This window comes from Salmo salar, chromosome ssa10 (assembly GCF_905237065.1).
Source record: "Salmo salar chromosome ssa10, Ssal_v3.1, whole genome shotgun sequence".
Classification (NCBI taxonomy): domain Eukaryota; kingdom Metazoa; phylum Chordata; class Actinopteri; order Salmoniformes; family Salmonidae; genus Salmo; species Salmo salar.
Window position 1 is genome coordinate 37041984 of NC_059451.1, and position 19542 is coordinate 37061525.

Genomic DNA, 19542 nt, shown 5'->3' on the forward strand with positions numbered 1-19542 from the left:
CAAAGAAGTTCATGAATTCATCACTGCTGAAGTGAGAGCCATCCTCTCTTGGGGAATGCTGCTTTTTAGTTAACTTTGCGACAGTATCAAAAAGAAATTTCGGATTTTTCTTATTTTCCTCAATTAAGTTGGAAAAATAGGATGATCGAGCAGCAGTGAGGGCTCTTCGATACTGCACGGTACTGTCTTTCCAAGCTAGTCGGAAGACTTCCAGTTTGGTGTGGCGCCATTTCCGTTCCAATTTTCTGGAAGCTTGCTTCAGAGCTCGTGTATTTTCTGTATACCAGGGAGCTAGTTTCTTATGACAAATGTTTTAGTTTTTTGGGGTGCAACTGCATCTAGGGTGTTGCGCAAGGTTAAATTGACACACATCAGCTACTACAGCAACTGAAATGACTGAAACATTTAACAAAGAGCTGCAGCTCGTTTCAGAATGGGTGGCAAGGAATAAATTAGTCCTAATATTTTTCTTAAAACTGCATTGTTGGTTAAGGCTTGTAAGTAAGCATTTCACGGTAAGGTCTACACCTGCTGTATCCGGTGCATGTGACAATTAAAATGTGATTTGATTGATTTGATTTAGTGTATAGCCTATATATAGCTAGCAAGACAATGGGATTACCTAATGCCAAAAGCAATGTGTGTCTGATTGTGTTTGAGCATATACAGTATATGCACGATAGCGCATCAATATGCAGCAACACTTCCAGTACCTGATAGGCTTCATTTCAGTAAAGGCTGCAGGCTAGCCGGACTCAGACAGCACCTTAGTCTCCCTCTACTCTTGGACTCAGTCAGCATCCCAGCCTGCCTCTACTCTCGGACTCAGACAGCATCCCAGCCTGCCTCTACTCTCAGACTCAGACAGCATTCCAGCCTGCCTCTACTCTCGGACTGAGACAGCATCCTAGTGTGCCTCTACTCTTGGACTCAGACAGCATCCCAGCCTGCCTCTACTCTTGGACTCAGACAGCATCCCAGCCTGCCTCTACTCTCGGACTCAGACAGTATCCCTGCCTGCCTCTGCTTTCTCTCACTCTCTTTCACTCACAGGCCCTCATCTGCTCCAGATGTGGACTAATTTACTGCGACTTGGCTAATCATGGTGATTAAGGATTAATTACTGTTAATCACTTTTACATAAACTGGTTGGCAGTAAGAGAGCTGTGCAGGATGAGAAATGCCACCCAAGTGTACACAGGCTGCGTCCCAAATGGCACCCTATTTCCTTTATAGTGCAATACTTTTGACCAGGGCCCATAGACATCTGTCAAAAAAATTGTGTACTATGTAACAGGAATAGGGTGCCATTTGGGACCTATCCACAGTCAGATATATGGAATGGTCTGGAACAGATGGAGGAGAGGCAGCCCTGCTCTGCCTGCTGCCGGCGTTTCAGAGAGAGGACGGCGTCTTGTTTCTACTTTACCCATGAACACTCCACTCACACTCGTGTGACATCTAAAAGACCCTACCCCACACACTCAGAATATCCTTGTAAACTTTATAAGAACCCCATTACCTTGTGCAGCAGCACTGTCAGTCTGTAAGATATTGGTAATTATTCTATATCATTAGTTGCCTTCAAACCATCTATGGTGTCCTTCCTAGTATTCCTAAAGAAGGCTGATCCTTCAGTCTCTGTCATTTTGGGTGCCCAGGGTCAAAGAGATGTATACAGTGCAAGGTTTTGTGACCGTCCACTCACACTGAAGGACAGAGAGGAGAAAGAACCACTTGAGCTCCATTAACTCACACTGACAAGAGGATCACAGAGATCTGATAGAGGCCAAACATTGGCTGAGTGCTGATCTCTCTGGTTGGTCTCTTTGCTCATGGTGGCAGTGTGCACGGTCACCTTTAGCTCTCTGGCCTGGTTTGGGGCATCAGTGACAGTGACATGCTCGTCTGATCTCCTCAAGGAATGGCTTTAATAAGGGGTGGTGGTTAGGGAGGGGTGGGGAGGCCAACATGAATGACATGGCCCAGTGACATGCCCCAGTCCTAGTCAACACACCCCCTCAGGCCCTTAGATCAGGGCAGGCGCCCCAGTCTGGTGCATGCTGCATGGACGCTAACGTGGACAACACTACAGAGAGTTGACTGACTGGCTCCTCTATTGACTGGCAACTGGGATATGTTGACATGTAGAAGAGATTTGTTGTATTATATAATCTGTCATCATCATCGTTTGGCTGCAGAACAGTCGACCAACTGTCAATATCAGCTATTATGGCGAATGAAAAAAGATTTTCTTGATGTTTTGAACAGCCCTTATTAAAGTGTACTGATCAGCCTTTAATTGCTTCTCACTCAAAACCAGTCAACAGGACTGATCAGATGGATAGAATAGATAGTGTCTCCTTGCTATTCCCTTGTTTCCTGGACAGCGTTGTCACTCTTAAACATCGCTCTATAGATGTTAACATAGCAGGACTCTCCATGAAGCCTCAGGCTTCTTCTTATTGCATTAATGGTAGCCTACACCATTAACTCAATCACATCAGATCAGATCAAGCATCCTAAATCATATATTGAAGGCTTCTTCTTAAAAGGAAGAGGAGGTAGACAGAAGAAATGTATTTGGCCCAAGGCCAAATATATTGTTTCTCCTTTGAATAATGAACACCATTTTTCTTATGAATGCCTTTCACTTAAGATCCCTGCTCATAGGAGCGGTGGGCCGAGTGTCTCTCCACTGCAGCAGGGACTCCATCATTACTACCCTCCCTTAGGCCTGGCTACGGCTTGTACTGATTATAATTACCATTATTAGAGGTGGCTGGGCTGTAAGGAAAGAAGAGGGGGAGCGGTCGCCCCTAACAAAGTGTAGGAATGCATCCCAAATGGCACCCTATTCCCTATATAGTGCATGACCTTGGTCAAAATAAGTGCCCTATGTAGGGAATAGGGTACCATTTGGGATGCTCACAAAGTGTAGCTGGTGCTCGCTGCGATCCACTCACTTTGGAACTGCTGGTCACAAACTTGTGGGACCGCACTAAAGGACAAGAAGGCATCAAAGCTAATAGTTAATGCGACGCCTGTCACCTCCTCTGCTGCTCCCTGTCACCTTCTGAAGAGCACAGGGGATTATTCTTGTAATTGAGCCTTTATCTTATGAAAAATATCACCGTCAGTTCAAGACCTTTCGTGTGTCTGATCTAACATCTTCCTGGATGTGACTAATGGGCATTGAAGTGACATGAGTAGGCTCTTTCTCTCACTGCTGTTACGTTAGGCCTACTGTACAGTATTTACAGTTTAATAAAAGGTAGGCCTTTATGAATTTTAAAATCAAATGTGGTACCCTGTAAAACAAATGCTATTGACTTAACATAATTGATCACGATCACGATCATAAATAGAAGTGTTTTATATGTCTGTGTATTTGTATTTTTCATGGATGTATTCTGACTAAATTATACTGATGATTAATGTTTTATAAACTATTATCTGCATCACCCATGAGCTGCAGCCTCACCGCTGATAACTGGCTCAGTTTACATGCTTCAGCTTTGATAAAGGCACAGAGAGGGAACATACCACACTACTAAAGGGTTGGCCTGGCCTGGTCATAACAGGCCTGTCGTTGTCCTCCCGGTGTGTGTTGGTTCCCTTTCCGTTCCACTACCCTCATGACTGTATAATGAATTATGCCGATGTTGAATTAGCATGTAGCTGTCGCTTCAGCTCTGCTGCCTCGTGACAGGCCCACCATAACACCCACTCCTCGCTGGCGTCGGGAGAGAGGGGGGGCTGCTGGGATTTATTAACTGTTAAAGCCACAATGAAGTGTGCCCACTGAATCACCAATGCAAACACATGGGGCACAATGTTGTCACTGTAAATTAATCTAGACAGGCTCACCACACCACAGGCCGACCACACCACAGGCCCACCACACCACAGGCCGACCACACCACAGGCCGACCACACCACAGGCCCACCACACCACAGGCCCACCACACCACAGGCCCACCACACCACAGGCCCACCACACCACAAAGGGTTAATTATGCAAAAGAACACCATGTTGTTGTTGTTGTTTGTTTTCTTATACTTGATGAAACAGTGATATTTTTATGAGTTGTCTTCAGGAGGGGGAGCAACATTAGGAAACATACACATTATGCCTGTCAATTAAACATTTTTTTATCTGATCCTACATATGTTTTTTTTCAAAATTATGCTGACCTTTTAAATATATTTTATATGTTTTTGATCTTATCTCTTTTAACAATTAATATTATATATTATCAAATGGAAAAAATATTTACTCAAAATCATTTGCATATGCAGTATCACTAATGTGTATTTACTCTAGTGAACATGACCTGCTTACATTTTACATTTTAGTCATTTAGCAGATGCTCTTATCCAGAGTGACTTTCATTTCATGCATTTTTATTTTTTTGTACTGGCCCCCCGTGGGATTCGAACCCACAACCCTGGCATTGCACACACCATGCTGGCGTTGCAAACACCATGCTCTAGCAACTGAGCCACTGCTTCTTAACACATCCTCACCCTGTTCTCATAATGCTATCCTCAGTGCTATGTATGCTAACTGTAATGTGCCATACTATGCCCTAATCATTATTCAGTGTGAGTGGCAGAGCAGAGCATAGTCAGTGTTAAGGCCAGAGCAGATGAGTATAGATACTGTATATGGGGATGTGTCCAGTACATGGTGACTAGTACGGGGCGTATCTGGACCGGCCAGCCGACGGTCACCTGACTGGTGTTGGGTGTCAGTTCTGGCCGGCTCCCCATGCTGCCGACCCTGATGTAACACGCATATCATATTACAGAATCTTTATGTAAAATGGAGAGGCTCCAAAGGTGTCTGTCATTCTGTCAGTCTGTCTGCCAGCTCATGCAGCTTGAGACTGCCGCACAGCGACTCATCATCTCTGTTAACAGACGCACCCTAGTCCAGGGGGGGGGCCCTCTGTCACTCACACACACCCTCAGCTTGACCATGTGTCACTCTAACAGTGACTGAACGACCCAACATCATTAGTTAAACATCAACGTTTCCCATATCATCAGACTGCCATGGCAGGCTTCCACGCCAACCTTCCCTGTTAACATGTCGGATAAATCTAGAATGGGATTACATATGGTAATAGCTTTTGACAGCCCCGCTCACTGTTATTGGTGTTGGTTTGCCTCCCACCCCTAATCCGATGGATACGATATCTGGACCGCGGATGGCGGTTGGTACAGGGTGTACTGTGCTGTAACTACCAGGGCCTGGTATTGTTATGCCATTTAAAAAGAGCTGAATCAGTTGGAAAAGGACTGTAGGCAGGCAGGCAGGCGCTGTCCTGGAAGAGAGCTAGCTAGAGCTTAATCCCCCTTCCAGAATGCTTTGATACGCTCTCAAATATTGTCCAAACACTGACAGACACAAAGCTAGTTTATTTTTGGAGGATAGAAGTTATATCCTCTAATATTCATATGTATTATATTCCCTCAGTTTGTTTATGTTTTTCAATCTAACTACACTGCTCAAAAAATAAAGGGAACACTTAAACAACACAATGTAACTCCAAGTCAATCACACTTCTGTGAAATCAAACTGTCCACTTAGGAAGCAACACTGATTGACAATACATTTCACATGCTGTTGTGCAAATGGAATAGACAACAGGTGGAAATTATAGGCAATTAGCAAGACACCCCCAATAAAGGAGTGGTTCTGCAGGTGGGGACCACAGACCACTTCTCAGTTCCTATGATTCCTGGCTGATGTTTTGGTGACTTTTGAATGCTGGAGGTGCTTTCACTCTAGTGGTAGCATGAAACGGAGTCTACAACCCACACAAGTGGCTCAGGTAGTGCAGCTCATCCAGGATGGCACATCAATGCGAGCTGTGGCAAGAAGGTTTGCTGTGTCTGTCAGCGTAGTGTCCAGAGCATGGAGGCGCTACCAGGAGACAGGCCAGTACATCAGGAGACGTGGAGGAGGCCGTAGGAGGGCAACAACCCAGCAGCAGGACCGCTACCTCTGCCTTTGTGCAAGGAGGAGCAGGAGAAGCACTGCCAGAGCCCTGCAAAATGACCTCCAGCAGGCCACAAATGTGCATGTGTCTGCTCAAACGGTCAGAAACAGACTCCATGAGGGTGGTATGAGGGCCCGACGTCCACAGGTGGGGGTTGTGCTTACAGCCCAACACCGTGCAGGACGTTTGGCATTTGCCAGAGAACACCAAGATTGGCAAATTCGCCACTGGCGCCCTGTGCTCTTCACAGATGAAAGCAGGTTCACACTGAGCACGTGACAGACGTGACAGAGTCTGGAGACGCCCGTGGAGAACGTTCTGCTGCCTGCAACATCCTCCAGCATGACCGGTTTGGCGGTGGGTCAGTCATGGTGTGGGGTGGCATTTCTTTGGGGGGCCGCACAGCCCTCCATGTGCTCGCCAGAGGTAGCCTGACTGCCATTAGGTACCGAGATGAGATCCTCAGACCCCTTGTGAGACCATATGCTGGTGCGGTTGGCCCTGGGTTCCTCCTAATGCAAGACAATGCTAGACCTCATGTGGCTGGAGTGTGTCAGCAGTTCCTGCAAGAGGAAGGCATTGATGCTATGGACTGGCCCGCCCGTTCCCCAGACCTGAATCCAATTGAGCACATCTGGGACATCATGTCTCGCTCCATCCACCAACGCCACGTTGCACCACAGACTGTCCAGGAGTTGGCGGATGCTTTAGTCCAGGTCTGGGAGGAGATCCCTCAGGAGACCATCCGCCACCTCATCAGGAGCATGCCCAGGCGTTGTAGGGAGGTCATACAGGCACGTGGAGGCCACACACACTACTGAGCCTCATTTTGACTTGTTTTAAGGACATTACATCAAAGTTGGATCAGCCTGTAGTGTGGTTTTCCACTTTGATTTTGAGTGCGACTCCAAATCCAGACCTCCATGGGTTGATAAATTGGATTTCCATTGATTATTTTTGTGTGACTTTGTTGTCAGCACATTCAACTATGTAAAGAAAAAAGTATTTAATAAGATTATTTCTTTCATTCAGATCTAGGATGTGTTGTTTAAGTGTTCCCTTTATTTTTTTGAGCAGTATATTTTGGATGTCCAATAACTGTTGTAACTGTGATAAAACATGTGAAGGATATTTATTTTGTCAATTACACATACAGTGGCCTGTAATATTTCCCTTACTGTACTAGCTGCCTGGTTATACCCTGCCTCATATAGCCTCCCACAGCTGATCTCCTCCTCTCCTCTCCTCCTCTCCTCTCTGACACGCTTCAGTCTTGGAGGGAGATTTGTTCCTTGTCCTTGTTCAATTAAGGCTGACCCCAAACTCAGGGTTAAGCTGAAATGATCTACCGCTCCATTCTAGCAGTTCAATTTATATTTCAACATCCAACGATGGTGTCATCACAGAATGCCAGTAGCCAGTCTGCACCTGGGTCATTTATAAATGGAAAATACGGGGACATGGAGAAAGTCTTACACGTCCTACAGTTCAAAACAAGGGTGAGAGAGAGAGAGAGAAATTAGGCCGATACCAGCTATTGATCAAAATCCAGAAAAAAGACGTTAAATTCTACAACCACCTAAAAGGAAGCGATTCCCAAACCTTCCATAACAAAGCCATCACCTACAGAGAGATGAACCTGGAGAAGAGCCCCCTAAGCAAGTTGGTCCTGAGGCTCTGTTCACAAACACAAACACACCCCACAGAGCCCCAGGACAGCAACACAATTAGACCCAACCAAATCATGAGAAAACAAAAAAGATAATTACTTGACACATTGGAAAGAATTAACAAAAAAACAGAGCAAACTAGAATGCTATTTGGCCCTAAACAGAGAGTACACAGTGGCAGAATACCTGACCACTGTGATTGACCCAAAATTAAGGAAAGATGTGACTATGTACAGACTCAGTGAGCATAGCCTTGCTATTGAGAAAGGCCGCCGTAGGCAGACCTGGCTCTCAAGAGAAGACAGGCTATATGCACACTGCCCACAAAATGAGGTGGAAACTGAGCCGCACTTCTTAATCTCCTGCCCAATGTCTGACCATATTAGAGACACATATTTCCCTCAGATTACACAGATCCACAAAGAATTCGAAAACAAATCCGATTTTGATAAACTCCCATATCTACTGGGTGAAATACCACAGTGTGCCATCACAGCAACAAGATTTTTGACCTGTTGCCACAAGAAAAGGTCAACCAGTGAAGAACAAACACCATTGTGAATACAACCCATAATTATGCTTATTTAGTTTCCCTCTTGTACATTAACCATTTGTACATCGTTACAACATTGTATATATACATAATATGACATTTGTAATGTCTTTATTCTTTTGAAACTTCTGTATGTGTAATGTTAACTGTTAATTTTTGTTTATTTCACTTTTGTATATTATCTACCTCACTTGCTTTGGCAATGTTAACATATGTTTCTCATGCCAATAAAGCCACTTGAATTGAATTGAATTGATAGAGAGATAGAGAAAGAGATAGAGAGAGATAGAGAGACAGATCTTGTTGCCCTCTAGGTTACAGAGAGCTGGTAGTCCCATCCACCAAATTACCAGGTGTGAAACAGGGAAGGGACTCAGGGGGTATGCTAATTTTGTATAGAGCAGACCAACAGTTGAAATCGGAAGTTTACATACACCTTAGCCAAATACATTTAAACTCAGTTTTTCACAATTCCTGACATTTAATCCAAGTAAAAATGCCCTGTTTTAGGTCAGTTAGGATCACCACTTTATTTTAAGAATGTGAAATGTCAGAATAATAGTAGAGCTCGCACACACTTTTTCAGCTCTGCCCACAAAATTTCTACAGGATTGAGGTCAGGGCTTTGTGATGGCCACTCCAATACCTTGACTTTGTTGTCCTTAAGCCATTTTGCACACAACTTTGGAAGTATGCTTGGGGTCATTGTCCATTTGGAAAGCCCATTTGTGACCAAGCTTTAACTTCCTGACTGATGTCTTGAGATGTTGCTTCAATATATCCACTTAATTTTCCTCCCTCATGAAGCCATCTATTTTTGGAAGTGCACCAGTCTCTCCTGCAGCAAAGCACCCCCACAACATGATGCTGCCACCCCCATGCTTCACGGTTGGGATGGTGTTCTTCAGCTTGCAAGTGTCCATCTTTTTCCTCTAAACATAACAATGGTCATTATTGCCAAACAGTTCTGTTTTTGTTTCATCAGACCAGAGGATATTTATCCAAAAAGTACAATCTTTGTCCCCATGTGCAGTTGCAAACCGTAGTCTGGCTTTTTTATGGCGGTTTTGAAGCAGTGACTTCTTCCTTGCTGAGCGGACTTGTTTTACTGTGGATATAGATACTTTTGTGCCTGTTTCCTCCAGCATCTTCACAAGGTCCTTTGCTGTTGTTCTGGGATTGATTTGCACCTTTTGCACCAAAGTACGTTCATCTCTAGGAGACAGAACGTGTCTCCTTCCTGAGCGGTATGACGGCTGCGTGGTCCATGGTGTTTATACTTGCGTATTATTGTTTGTACAGATGAACATGGTACCTTCAGGCGTTTGGAAATTGCTCCCAAGGATGAACCAGACTTGTGGAGGTATACAATTGTTTTTCTGAGTTTGAAGGTAGGCCTTGAAATACATCCTCAGGTACACCTCCTATTGACTCAAATGATGTCAATTAGCCTATCAGAAGCTTCTAAAGCCGTGACATCATTTTCTGGAATTTTCCAAGCTGTTTAAAGGCACAGTCAACTTAGTGTATGTAAACTTCTGACCCACTGGAATTGTGATACAGTGAATTATAAGTGAAATAATCTAACTGTAAACAATTGTTGGAAAAATTACTTGTGTCATGCACAAAGTAGATGTCCTAACTGACTTGCCAAAACTATAGTTTGTTAACAAGAAATTTGTGGAGTGGTTGAAAAACGAGTTTTAATGACTCCAACCTAAGTGTATGTAAACTTCCGACTTCAACTGTAACTCACTCCATTAAATTAATCAAAACAAGAACATTTCACATTTGGATAGAAATTCAAAAGGAAATGATCTTAACATAGAAAAATGTCCTCCTGTGTGATACCTATATCTCCCCACTAGAATCCCCATACTTTACAGTTTTTCTCAGTCGCTTTGGTGCATTTTCCACATCATCCCTAACGTGCAAAATAATAAGTGCATTTCTCAGAACAATTTGTACAAACTGCAATATACAATAGATGTGTTTCTAAAGCTAGTCAGTCACTAAAAATCCCTAGTACATCTCTCAAAAGTAAATATTCATGCCAATGATCATGTCAGTGTCATCAGAATGATAAGTCATGGAGTCATTGTTCACGAACAAGGTCGTCAAAATATTTAGGCATGTTGTCAATGGAACTGTGTACTTTGACAGTATTACCTGATGTAAACTTAGGCTACAGTTTGGATGACAGTTACTGTATTGAAAATGCACAAGGCTGCACTTCTATGGCATATATCAATTTCAACAGTACTATTTACATATTACTGTATGTGGGTTATTGATTGAAAGAGACTGGACAACCCAAGGGGCACAAAGGAAAAAAAACTAAATCAGAAAGAAACACAGGAAACCTCCCCTAAGGCACAACTTTGCCCGCAGCACTGTTCTAGTGCTGTCTACACATCCAGACGTTCCTGTCTGTCGGCCCACATATTCTCATCCACATCACACCGGATATTTTCCCTTCCAATGCAACGTGGAAAGAGTCTTTTGGAATGCCTTATCCATCCTCTGCAGGCGTCTACTGTGATGTCCTCACATGTTGCATCCATTGCAGCCAGCAGGGTCATCTGTGTGTGTGGCTGACGATCGTACACCTTCCACCTCCATGCTGAAAAGAACTCCTCAATTGGGTTAAGGAATGGTGAATAAGGTGGGAGGAATTCTATGAGCATCCTCGGGTGGGTCACAAACCATTGCCTTATGATGTTTGATCGATGGAAACTCACATTATCACAAATGACAACATACTTTGGCAAATCCTCTCTAAACAGACCCCTCTCATCATCAGGGATGAGAGCCCTGTAGAGAGTCTCTAAAAAGTTGAGTAGATGCTGGGTGTTGTATGGCCCTATAAGGGGGATATGGGTTAGGACACCATGCTCCGAAATAGCAGCACACATGGTGATATTTCCTCCCCGTTGGCCTGGCAAATCCACAGTAGCTCTGTGACCGATGATATTCCGACCCCGCTTTCTGCATTTGGTCAGGTTGAAGCCAGCCTTATCCACGTATACAAAGTTGTGAGAGGGTTCACTTGATTCCAACTCCATTATACGCTATATCCCAGAACACACAGTTGAATTTGTTTTGGTAAGGAAGAGTGACATAAAATGTACATATATTGCATGTTCCTTCCACAGCAATGGAAATGTGTGCAGTCGAGATGAGCATTCACATACCTGCTGCGTTTTGGTCCTCTTTAACCGACGACAAGCGTGACAGGCCCTTATGTCATCAGATATGCGCCTATGTCCTCTTCTGCCTCTTCCTCTGTTTTGCCTTCCACCACGCATCCTTGCTCCTCTTCTTCCTCCTCTTGGCTGTTGACCCTGTTCGTTTCCTGGTCCATCCATTATTGGAAAATTGCAACTCTGTGTTGTGGTCTGTCTATATATGCTTGCCAATTGATTCTTCATGAGATGCACCTTTGAGCAATTTAGACAACTGGTTGATTGTTGGTTGAACTAACACTTTACATTCCTTCATGAGTGAGGGTCAATTTCACCTGCACCATTCATCAATTCACGTTTTTGTACAAAAGGTCAAATAGAAATGTGTAAAACTATGCTTGACAGTTTATGACAAATAGTTCAACAATTTTGCATGTAATGGCTTATGCAAGGAACTAATGCCTAGATGTTTTGAGGGGTAAGACTATTCAACAGAGAACCATCTACTATATTTTGATCAACATGACATGAGCAATTGAAAATGTGGAAAAAAGCTGACACTTGTACATTATCAATTGCAATATGTACAAAAGCAATTGCAATTTGTTCAAAGGAATAAGAAATTGCTTTAATGATGTGCACAAGTGACTAGATGATTTGGAATTTGTACAAGTAGTATCAAGAATGGCACTTTTGATCTAAGAAATGCACCAAAGCGACTGAGAAAAACTGTAATGAAGACAGCTTCTCCATCCTGGAGCGGGAAATCAATCATTTCCAGTCTCGGGGACATGTACTAGTCTATGGCGACCTAAATGCCAGAACCGGACAAGAACCTGACACCCTCAGCACACAGGGGGACAAACACCTGCCTGGACACTGTATATATACATAATATAACATTTGTAATGTCTTTATTCTTTTGAAACTTCTGTGAGTGTAATGTTTTCTGTTCATTTTTGTTTATTTCACTTTTGTATATTATCTACTTCACTTGCTTTGGCAATGTTAACATATGTTTCCCATGCCAATAAAGCCCCTTGAATTGAATTGAATTGAATTGAAATAAATAGATAGATAGATAGATAGATAGATAGATAGATAGATAGATAGATAGATAGATAGATAGATAGATAGATAGATAGATAGATAGATAGATAGATAGATAGATAGATAGATAGATAGATAGATAGATAGATAGATAGATAGATAGATAGATAGATAGATAGATAGATAGATAGATAGATAGATAGATAGATAGATAGATAGATAGATAGATAGATAGATAGATAGATAGATAGATAGATAGATAGATAGATAGATAGATAGGCACAATATTATGCTGTGCAGGCATAAAGGCTGGCTTATCGCCTACCTTGTGGGAATTGCATGTCAGAGACGCCGGTGGAGAGGAATGCACACACACACACACACACACACACACACACACACACACACACACACACACACACACACACACACACACACACACACACACACACACACAAAGAAGGGGGAGGAGGGGAGATAGAAGGAGGAGGGGGCGTAGATAGGAGGGGGGGCTAATTGTTTATCCCTATGAGAACCCTCAATGGTGGCTAAGTAAGTTCAGCAGCACTATTGGACAGGGACAGGAGAGGAGAGCAGAGCAGACCCGGGTTCAAATGCTATTTGAAATCTTTCAAATACTTGTAGTGTTTGCTTTAGCCTGCCGGGAGTTAGCAGTTTGTGTTGGTCTATTGCGCCTCACAAGCTCAATCAAGCCCAGCTAAATTATTTCAAATAGTATTTTAACCCAGGTCTGAAGCAGAGCAGAACAGACCCATGGCTGGGAAACATTAGGATGAATCAATTAGCCTGCCATTAGCCAATAAAGTGGCTCTCATTGACTCGTGTAATTATAACCCACAGCAAAGACGGTTTTACAGAAGCATGTTGTTCCCTCTCCCTTCTTTCTTTTCTTTATTCATTTTATTTGTTTAAGATAATCCATTCCCTGGTTTTAATTATGTGCTTTAGGTTCAGGGCGGAATAAATAAATCACAATTTGTCTCCATCAGGGCAGCATCCTCTTCAGACCCGACAGATGCAGCCAGACACAAGGCAGGTCCCAGCTCCCTGGTTCTGCCTGCTGCTCCTATGGGCTTCCTGTCTATGGAAACCAAATACCCAAATAACTCCAATATTGTAAATTATATTACACATACCTAAATATACTCCAATATCCTTTGAGGCAGACACACACTGCAGCAGGTCCTTTGGTTCTGTCTATCATACTGCCTGATAATGCTCCTCTGGGGTTCCTGGCTGTGTTAACCAAATGGCAAAATAACTCCAAGGGGAAACCAGGAGACAGATATTAAGGGGGAACTAAGGGGTGGAACAGTGACAGTTTCTTGTAGCTGTTGTATTGCTCAAAAAACAATTATGTCTTTGTAGCTAAAGGAATGTTCAGATTATGCTAACTAAATTTCACATTTTGTATTTATTCATACAAAAATATTATTATTCATGTCTCCCTAGCCTATAACCTTCCACAAATAAATACTTTCTACTACAGTATCAACTGCATCTTACATTTTTCTGGTGCGTTTTGTCGCTGACCGTTTTTCTTAGTTCACTCTCTAAATGTGGATCAAGTATTTCCCCTCTCTCTTTTTTTCTACGAGCAAGATCTTAGAAGCTCTGACCTGCAGTGAAACAGTCGCTATCTTATAAGACGGGGGAGGTACTTCAGGCCAAGTAAAATAAACACTGTGAATGTTAAGCTCGAGACTTGGCAGATGAGAATCGAATCATTGCGTGAACACAGGAGGGAATTCTTGGTGTGTGTCCCAAATGGCCCCCTATTCCCTATATAGTACACTACTTGTTCTGGTCAAAAGTAGTGCAGTATAAAGTGAATAGGGTGCCATTTGGGACACACTCTTTATGTTCCATTTTCATTTGACAGTCTAGACATTTTATGACTTTGGGAACAAATCCGTGAGCCTTAGTTTTCAGCTGCAAACATCTGAGAAGTGGCAAGGAAAAGAGGTTCCTCCCTAGCTTTTGTGTGCTCTTTGAGTCCCAAAATGCTGTTAAATGTGTGATTTAGTGGGAACTCTTTATCCCTGTCCTTTAACCAAGGGACAGGAAAGATCATGTGAACTTGCAGTAAACAAAAGACTTGGTTTAGTCATCCGGGTTTACTCATATTCCAAAATGTAGTTTACCTTGCACACAGTAAGTAGTAACGTATCTATCTGTTCTCTGAATCTTTCCCACTATTTCACAAATGTATTCCTGTGGTATGATCCTATGAACAAATATAGGTGACGATATGGTACTACACATTTTTTCACCGGGTTATAATATTTTACAGTCTTTCAACCCTGTTTCACACTCACTTTACCGATTCAGTATTTATGAGGTGGTGGTAACCACAGGAAATGTGTTGTTCTAGTACACTCCTCTGTGTTACTGTAGTAGAGGAGCAGTACGTATGGTAGGGGAGTAGGACCTGTGGTAGGGGAGTAGGACCTGTGGTAGGGGAGTAGGACCTGTGGTAGGGGAGTAGGTCCTGTAGTAGAGGAGCAGGTCCTGTGGTAGGGGAGTAGGACCTGTGGTAGGGGAGCAGGACCTGTAGTAGGGGAGTAGGACCTGTGGTAGGGGAGTAGGACCTGTGGTAGGGGAGTAGGACCTGTGGTAGGGGAGTAGGACCTGTGGTAGGGGAGCATGTCCTGTAGTAGAGGAGCAGGTCCTGTGGTAGGGGAGTAGGACCTGTGGTAGGGGAGCAGGTCCTGTAGTAGAGGAGCAGGTCCTGTGGTAGGGGACTAGGACCTGTGGTAGAGGAGTAGGACCTGTGGTAGGGGAGCAGGTCCTGTAGTAGAGGAGCAAGTCCTGTGGTAGGGGAGTAGGACCTGTGGTAGGGGAGCAGGTCCTGTGGTAGGGGAGTAGGACCTGTGGTAGGGGAGCAGGGCCTGTGGTAGAGGAGTAGGACCTGTGGTAGAGGAGCAGGTCCTGTGGTAGGGGAGTAGGACCTGTGGTAAGGGAGCAGGTCCTGTGGTAGGGGAGAAAGTCCTGTAGTAGGGGAGCAGTACTTATGGTAGGGGAGTAGGACCTGTGGTAGGGGAGCAGGTCCTGTGGTAGGGGAGCAGGCCCTGTGGTAGGGGAGTAGGACCTGTGGTAGGTGAGCAGGACTTGTGGTAGGGGAGCAGGTCCTGTGGTAGGGGAGCAGGACCTGTGGTAGGGGAGCAGGTCCTGTGGTAGGGGAGCAGGGCCTGTGGTAGGGGAGCAGGTACTGTGGTAGGGGAGTAGGACCTGTGGTAGGGGAGCAGGGCCTGTGGTAGGGGAGTAGGACCTGTGGTAGGGGAGTAGGACCTGTGGTAGAGGAGCAGGTACTGTGGTAGGGGAGTAGGACCTGTGGTAGGGGAGTAGGACCTGTGGTAGGGGAGTAGGACCTGTGGTAGGGGAGCAGGTACTGTGGTAGGGGAGTAGTACCTGTGGTAGGGGAGTAGGACCTGTGGTAGGGGAGTAGGACCTGTGGTAGGGGAGCAGGTACTGTGGTAGGGGAGTAGGACCTGTGGTAGGGGAGCAGGTACTGTGGTAGGGGAGTAGTACCTGTGGTAGGGGAGTAGGACCTGTGGTAGGGGAGCAGGTACTGTGGTAGGGGAGTAGTACCTGTGGTAGGGGAGTAGGACCTGTGGTAGGGGAGTAGGACCTGTGGTAGGGGAGTAGGACCTGTGGTAGGGGAGCAGGTACTGTGGTAGGGGAGTAGGACCTGTGGTAGGGGAGTAGGACCTGTGGTAGGGGAGTAGGACCTGTGGTAGGGGAGCAGGTACTGTGGTAGGGGAGTAGGACCTGTGATAGGGGAGCCGGTCTTCTACATGTATATGAACTAGTATGGACAGGCCTATTAGAGTTTTGGATCACATCATTTGGGTTTAGAAATGCACCAGACAGGATCTGAAATGGTACGCTATTCCCTGTATAGTGCACTCCTTTTGACCAGGGCAATATGGTGCCATTCCAGATGCACACAACCAGGGGTTTCCCATTCCAGACCCCCCCCCCCTGTGGTAGGGGAGCAGGTCCTGTGGTAGGGGAGCAGGCCCTGTGGTAGGGGAGTAGGACCTGTGGTAGGTGAGCAGGACTTGTGGTAGGGGAGCAGGGCCTGTGGTAGGGGAGCAGGTACTGTGGTAGGGGAGTAGGACCTGTGGTAGGGGAGTAGGACCTGTGGTAGGGGAGTAGTACCTGTGGTAGGGGAGCAGGTACTGTGGTAGGGGAGCAGGGCCTGTGGTTGGGGAGTAGGTACTGTGGTAGGGGAGTAGGACCTGTGGTAGGGGAGTAGGACCTGTGGTAGAGGAGCAGGTACTGTGGTAGGGGAGTAGGACCTGTGGTAGGGGAGTAGGACCTGTGGTAGGGGAGCAGGTCCTGTGGTAGGGGAGTAGTACCTGTGGTAGGGGAGTAGGACCTGTGGTAGGGGAGTAGGACCTGTGGTAGGGGAGCAGGTACTGTGGTAGGGGAGTAGTACCTGTGGTAGGGGAGTAGGACCTGTGGTAGGGGGAGTAGGACCTGTGGTAGGGGAGCAGGTACTGTGGTAGGGGAGTAGTACCTGTGGTAGGGGAGTAGGACCTGTGGTAGGGGAGCAGGTACTGTGGTAGGGGAGTAGTACCCGTGGTAGGGGAGTAGGACCCGTGGTAGGGGAGTAGGACCTGTGGTAGGGGAGTAGGACCTGTGGTAGGGGAGCAGGTGCTGTGGTAGGGGAGTAGGACCTGTGGTAGGGGAGTAGGACCTGTGGTAGGGGAGTAGGACCTGTGGTAGGGGAGTAGGACCTGTGGTAGGGGAGCAGGTACTGTGGTAGGGGAGTAGTACCTGTGGTAGGGGAGTAGGACCTGTGGTAGGGGAGTAGGACCTGTGGTAGGGGAGTAGAACCTGTGGTAGGGGAGCAGGTACTGTGGTAGGGGAGTAGGACCTGTGGTAGGGGAGTAGGACCTGTGGTAGGGGAGTAGGACCTGTGGTAGGGGAGTAGGTACTGTGGTAGGGGAGTAGGACCTGTGGTAGGGGAGCCGGTCTTCATATATATGAACTAGTATGGACAGGCCTATTAGAGTTTTGGATCACATCATTTGGGTTTAGAAATGCACCAGACAGGATCTGAAATGGTACGCTATTCCCTGTATAGTGCACTCCTTTTGACCAGGGCAATATGGTGCCATTCCAGATGCACACAACCAGGGGTTTCCCATTCCAGACCCCCCCAGCCCCTAGACCAGCGCTTCCCAATGCTCCCCTCATATACTCAATCTACTAGGCAACGCGACTCAATCTACCTCCCGCTGGGCCCACGGCCTGAACCCCTGACCTCTTCTTCTCTCTCCCACTCATCAACTATCACAGCATTTGCATTTCCAGTCTAGTTAAAGCGAGTGGATTGAGGGGGGAGGTGTAGGGGAGAGCGGCGGGGGTACCCTCCCTCTGGCTGTACAGCCGGCCTCTTTCTCATCCCGCTGACACCCCACACAGCCCAGCCAGCCAGTCAGCTAGCCAGCCCATCCCAGGGCTGGGGCAGCGGTCTAGTCTGGGGTTAATGCACCAGGCTACTCCCATTGTCTCTGGATTAATGAAGTGTTCCCTGCCTGTCCCCTTTCATTCAGAGACAATGAGACATGGAAGGAGTGTTACATTTTAAATGGCAATCGACACACATTGGCCTTAAAGTCAGTAAGTCATATACACACACTGCATAAGTGGCTGTAGCCTTGGAAGTAATGACATTGTGTTTGCTGCTTTTGATGCACTTGTCTTCCCTGTTAACCTTTTGAATTCATGGACAGTGAGAGAAGGTGTTTGTAATTGGAATGGATAGACTCATGGCTCTTGAATAGTAGGAGGACGTAGCATGTGTCATTTGTGAACATGGAAGGTTGGTCATGTCTACCCTAAAGAACAGCAAGGGAGACCTCTAGAGGAAGGAAAGGGAACAGCATGAATATACCTTGGCTCTGCCACTCCACACACACTGCCAAGTCCAGTGCTCTGTTTCTGACCTCACACTGTCCACTATCGCTCAATGACAGGCTTCAGCTCTTGCCCAGATCCTTAGACAACATCACTGTTACGGTATTGTAAGAATAGTAACCTACCACCACTGTAAGAGCATCAATTAGTGTGTGTTTGCAACGTTAAATTTACAGACTGAACTTGAAATCAAGTACAAAACCACCATTATCCACAGTTCATTGTGTCCCAATACTGACATATGGCGTCTAAGATACCAATGATGTCACCGACACAGAGTGTGTGTCCCACATGGCACCCTATTCCACAGGCGGCTGGTGGTACCTTAATTGGAGGGACGGTCTCGTAGTAATGGCTGGAACGGAATACATTAAATGTTATCGAACACATCAAACATGTGGTTTCCATGTGTTTGATACCATTCCATTCACTCCGTTCCAACCATTAGTATGAGCCGTCTTCCCCTCAGCAGCCTCCGGTGCCCTAGAACCTTATGGGCCCTAGCCAAAAGTAGTGCACTATAAAGTGAATGGGGTGCCATTTGGGATGCTATCTGAGTCCTCAGAGAAGATGCCTCATTCATTCTCAGAGGATAACCCTCAATTATAGTATTGGTTTATTTATTCATCCAATATCACAAATAGTTTTATTACATACTTTATTGAATATCAAACAGTGTTGGCCTCTGCTCTGGTATTTATTATTGAAGTTGCATTTTAAATTAATGAAATTATATAAATTGAGTTTTATTATGTGCAGTCTTGCCAGTCTTTAGCTACATAGCCTTTGTTCTGGCATGAGCCATAAAGAGGCAGGTGATTTATCAACTGGATGAACCCCATCCAGACAGTGAGGTCCTACTGCCAGCTACACTTCAGCTACACTACATACCTCTACTGCAAGCTACACTACACACTGTACTTCAGAAGTCTCAGTCTGAGCCTGCTCTTTACTCGTTGCCACACATACTGCTGGCTTTTACAGTCCACATGGATGCACCACCAGGTGTTACTGTGGTGAAAAGAAAACAATTCTGCTGCACCGTTGCTCTTCAGGCCAGAGGAAGAGGATGTGTTAGGCGCGGTATGTGTGTGTTAGGTGTGTTAGGCGTGTTAGGCGTG

At 45.5% G+C, this 19542-nt stretch overlaps 1 protein-coding gene across 4 annotated transcripts in view; it reads left to right on the plus strand.

The window, feature by feature from the left end:
* Window positions 1-19542, plus strand: part of LOC106560332 (pre-B-cell leukemia transcription factor 1) — a 106371-nt gene that overhangs the window by 70736 nt on the left and 16093 nt on the right. The window lies entirely within an intron of this gene.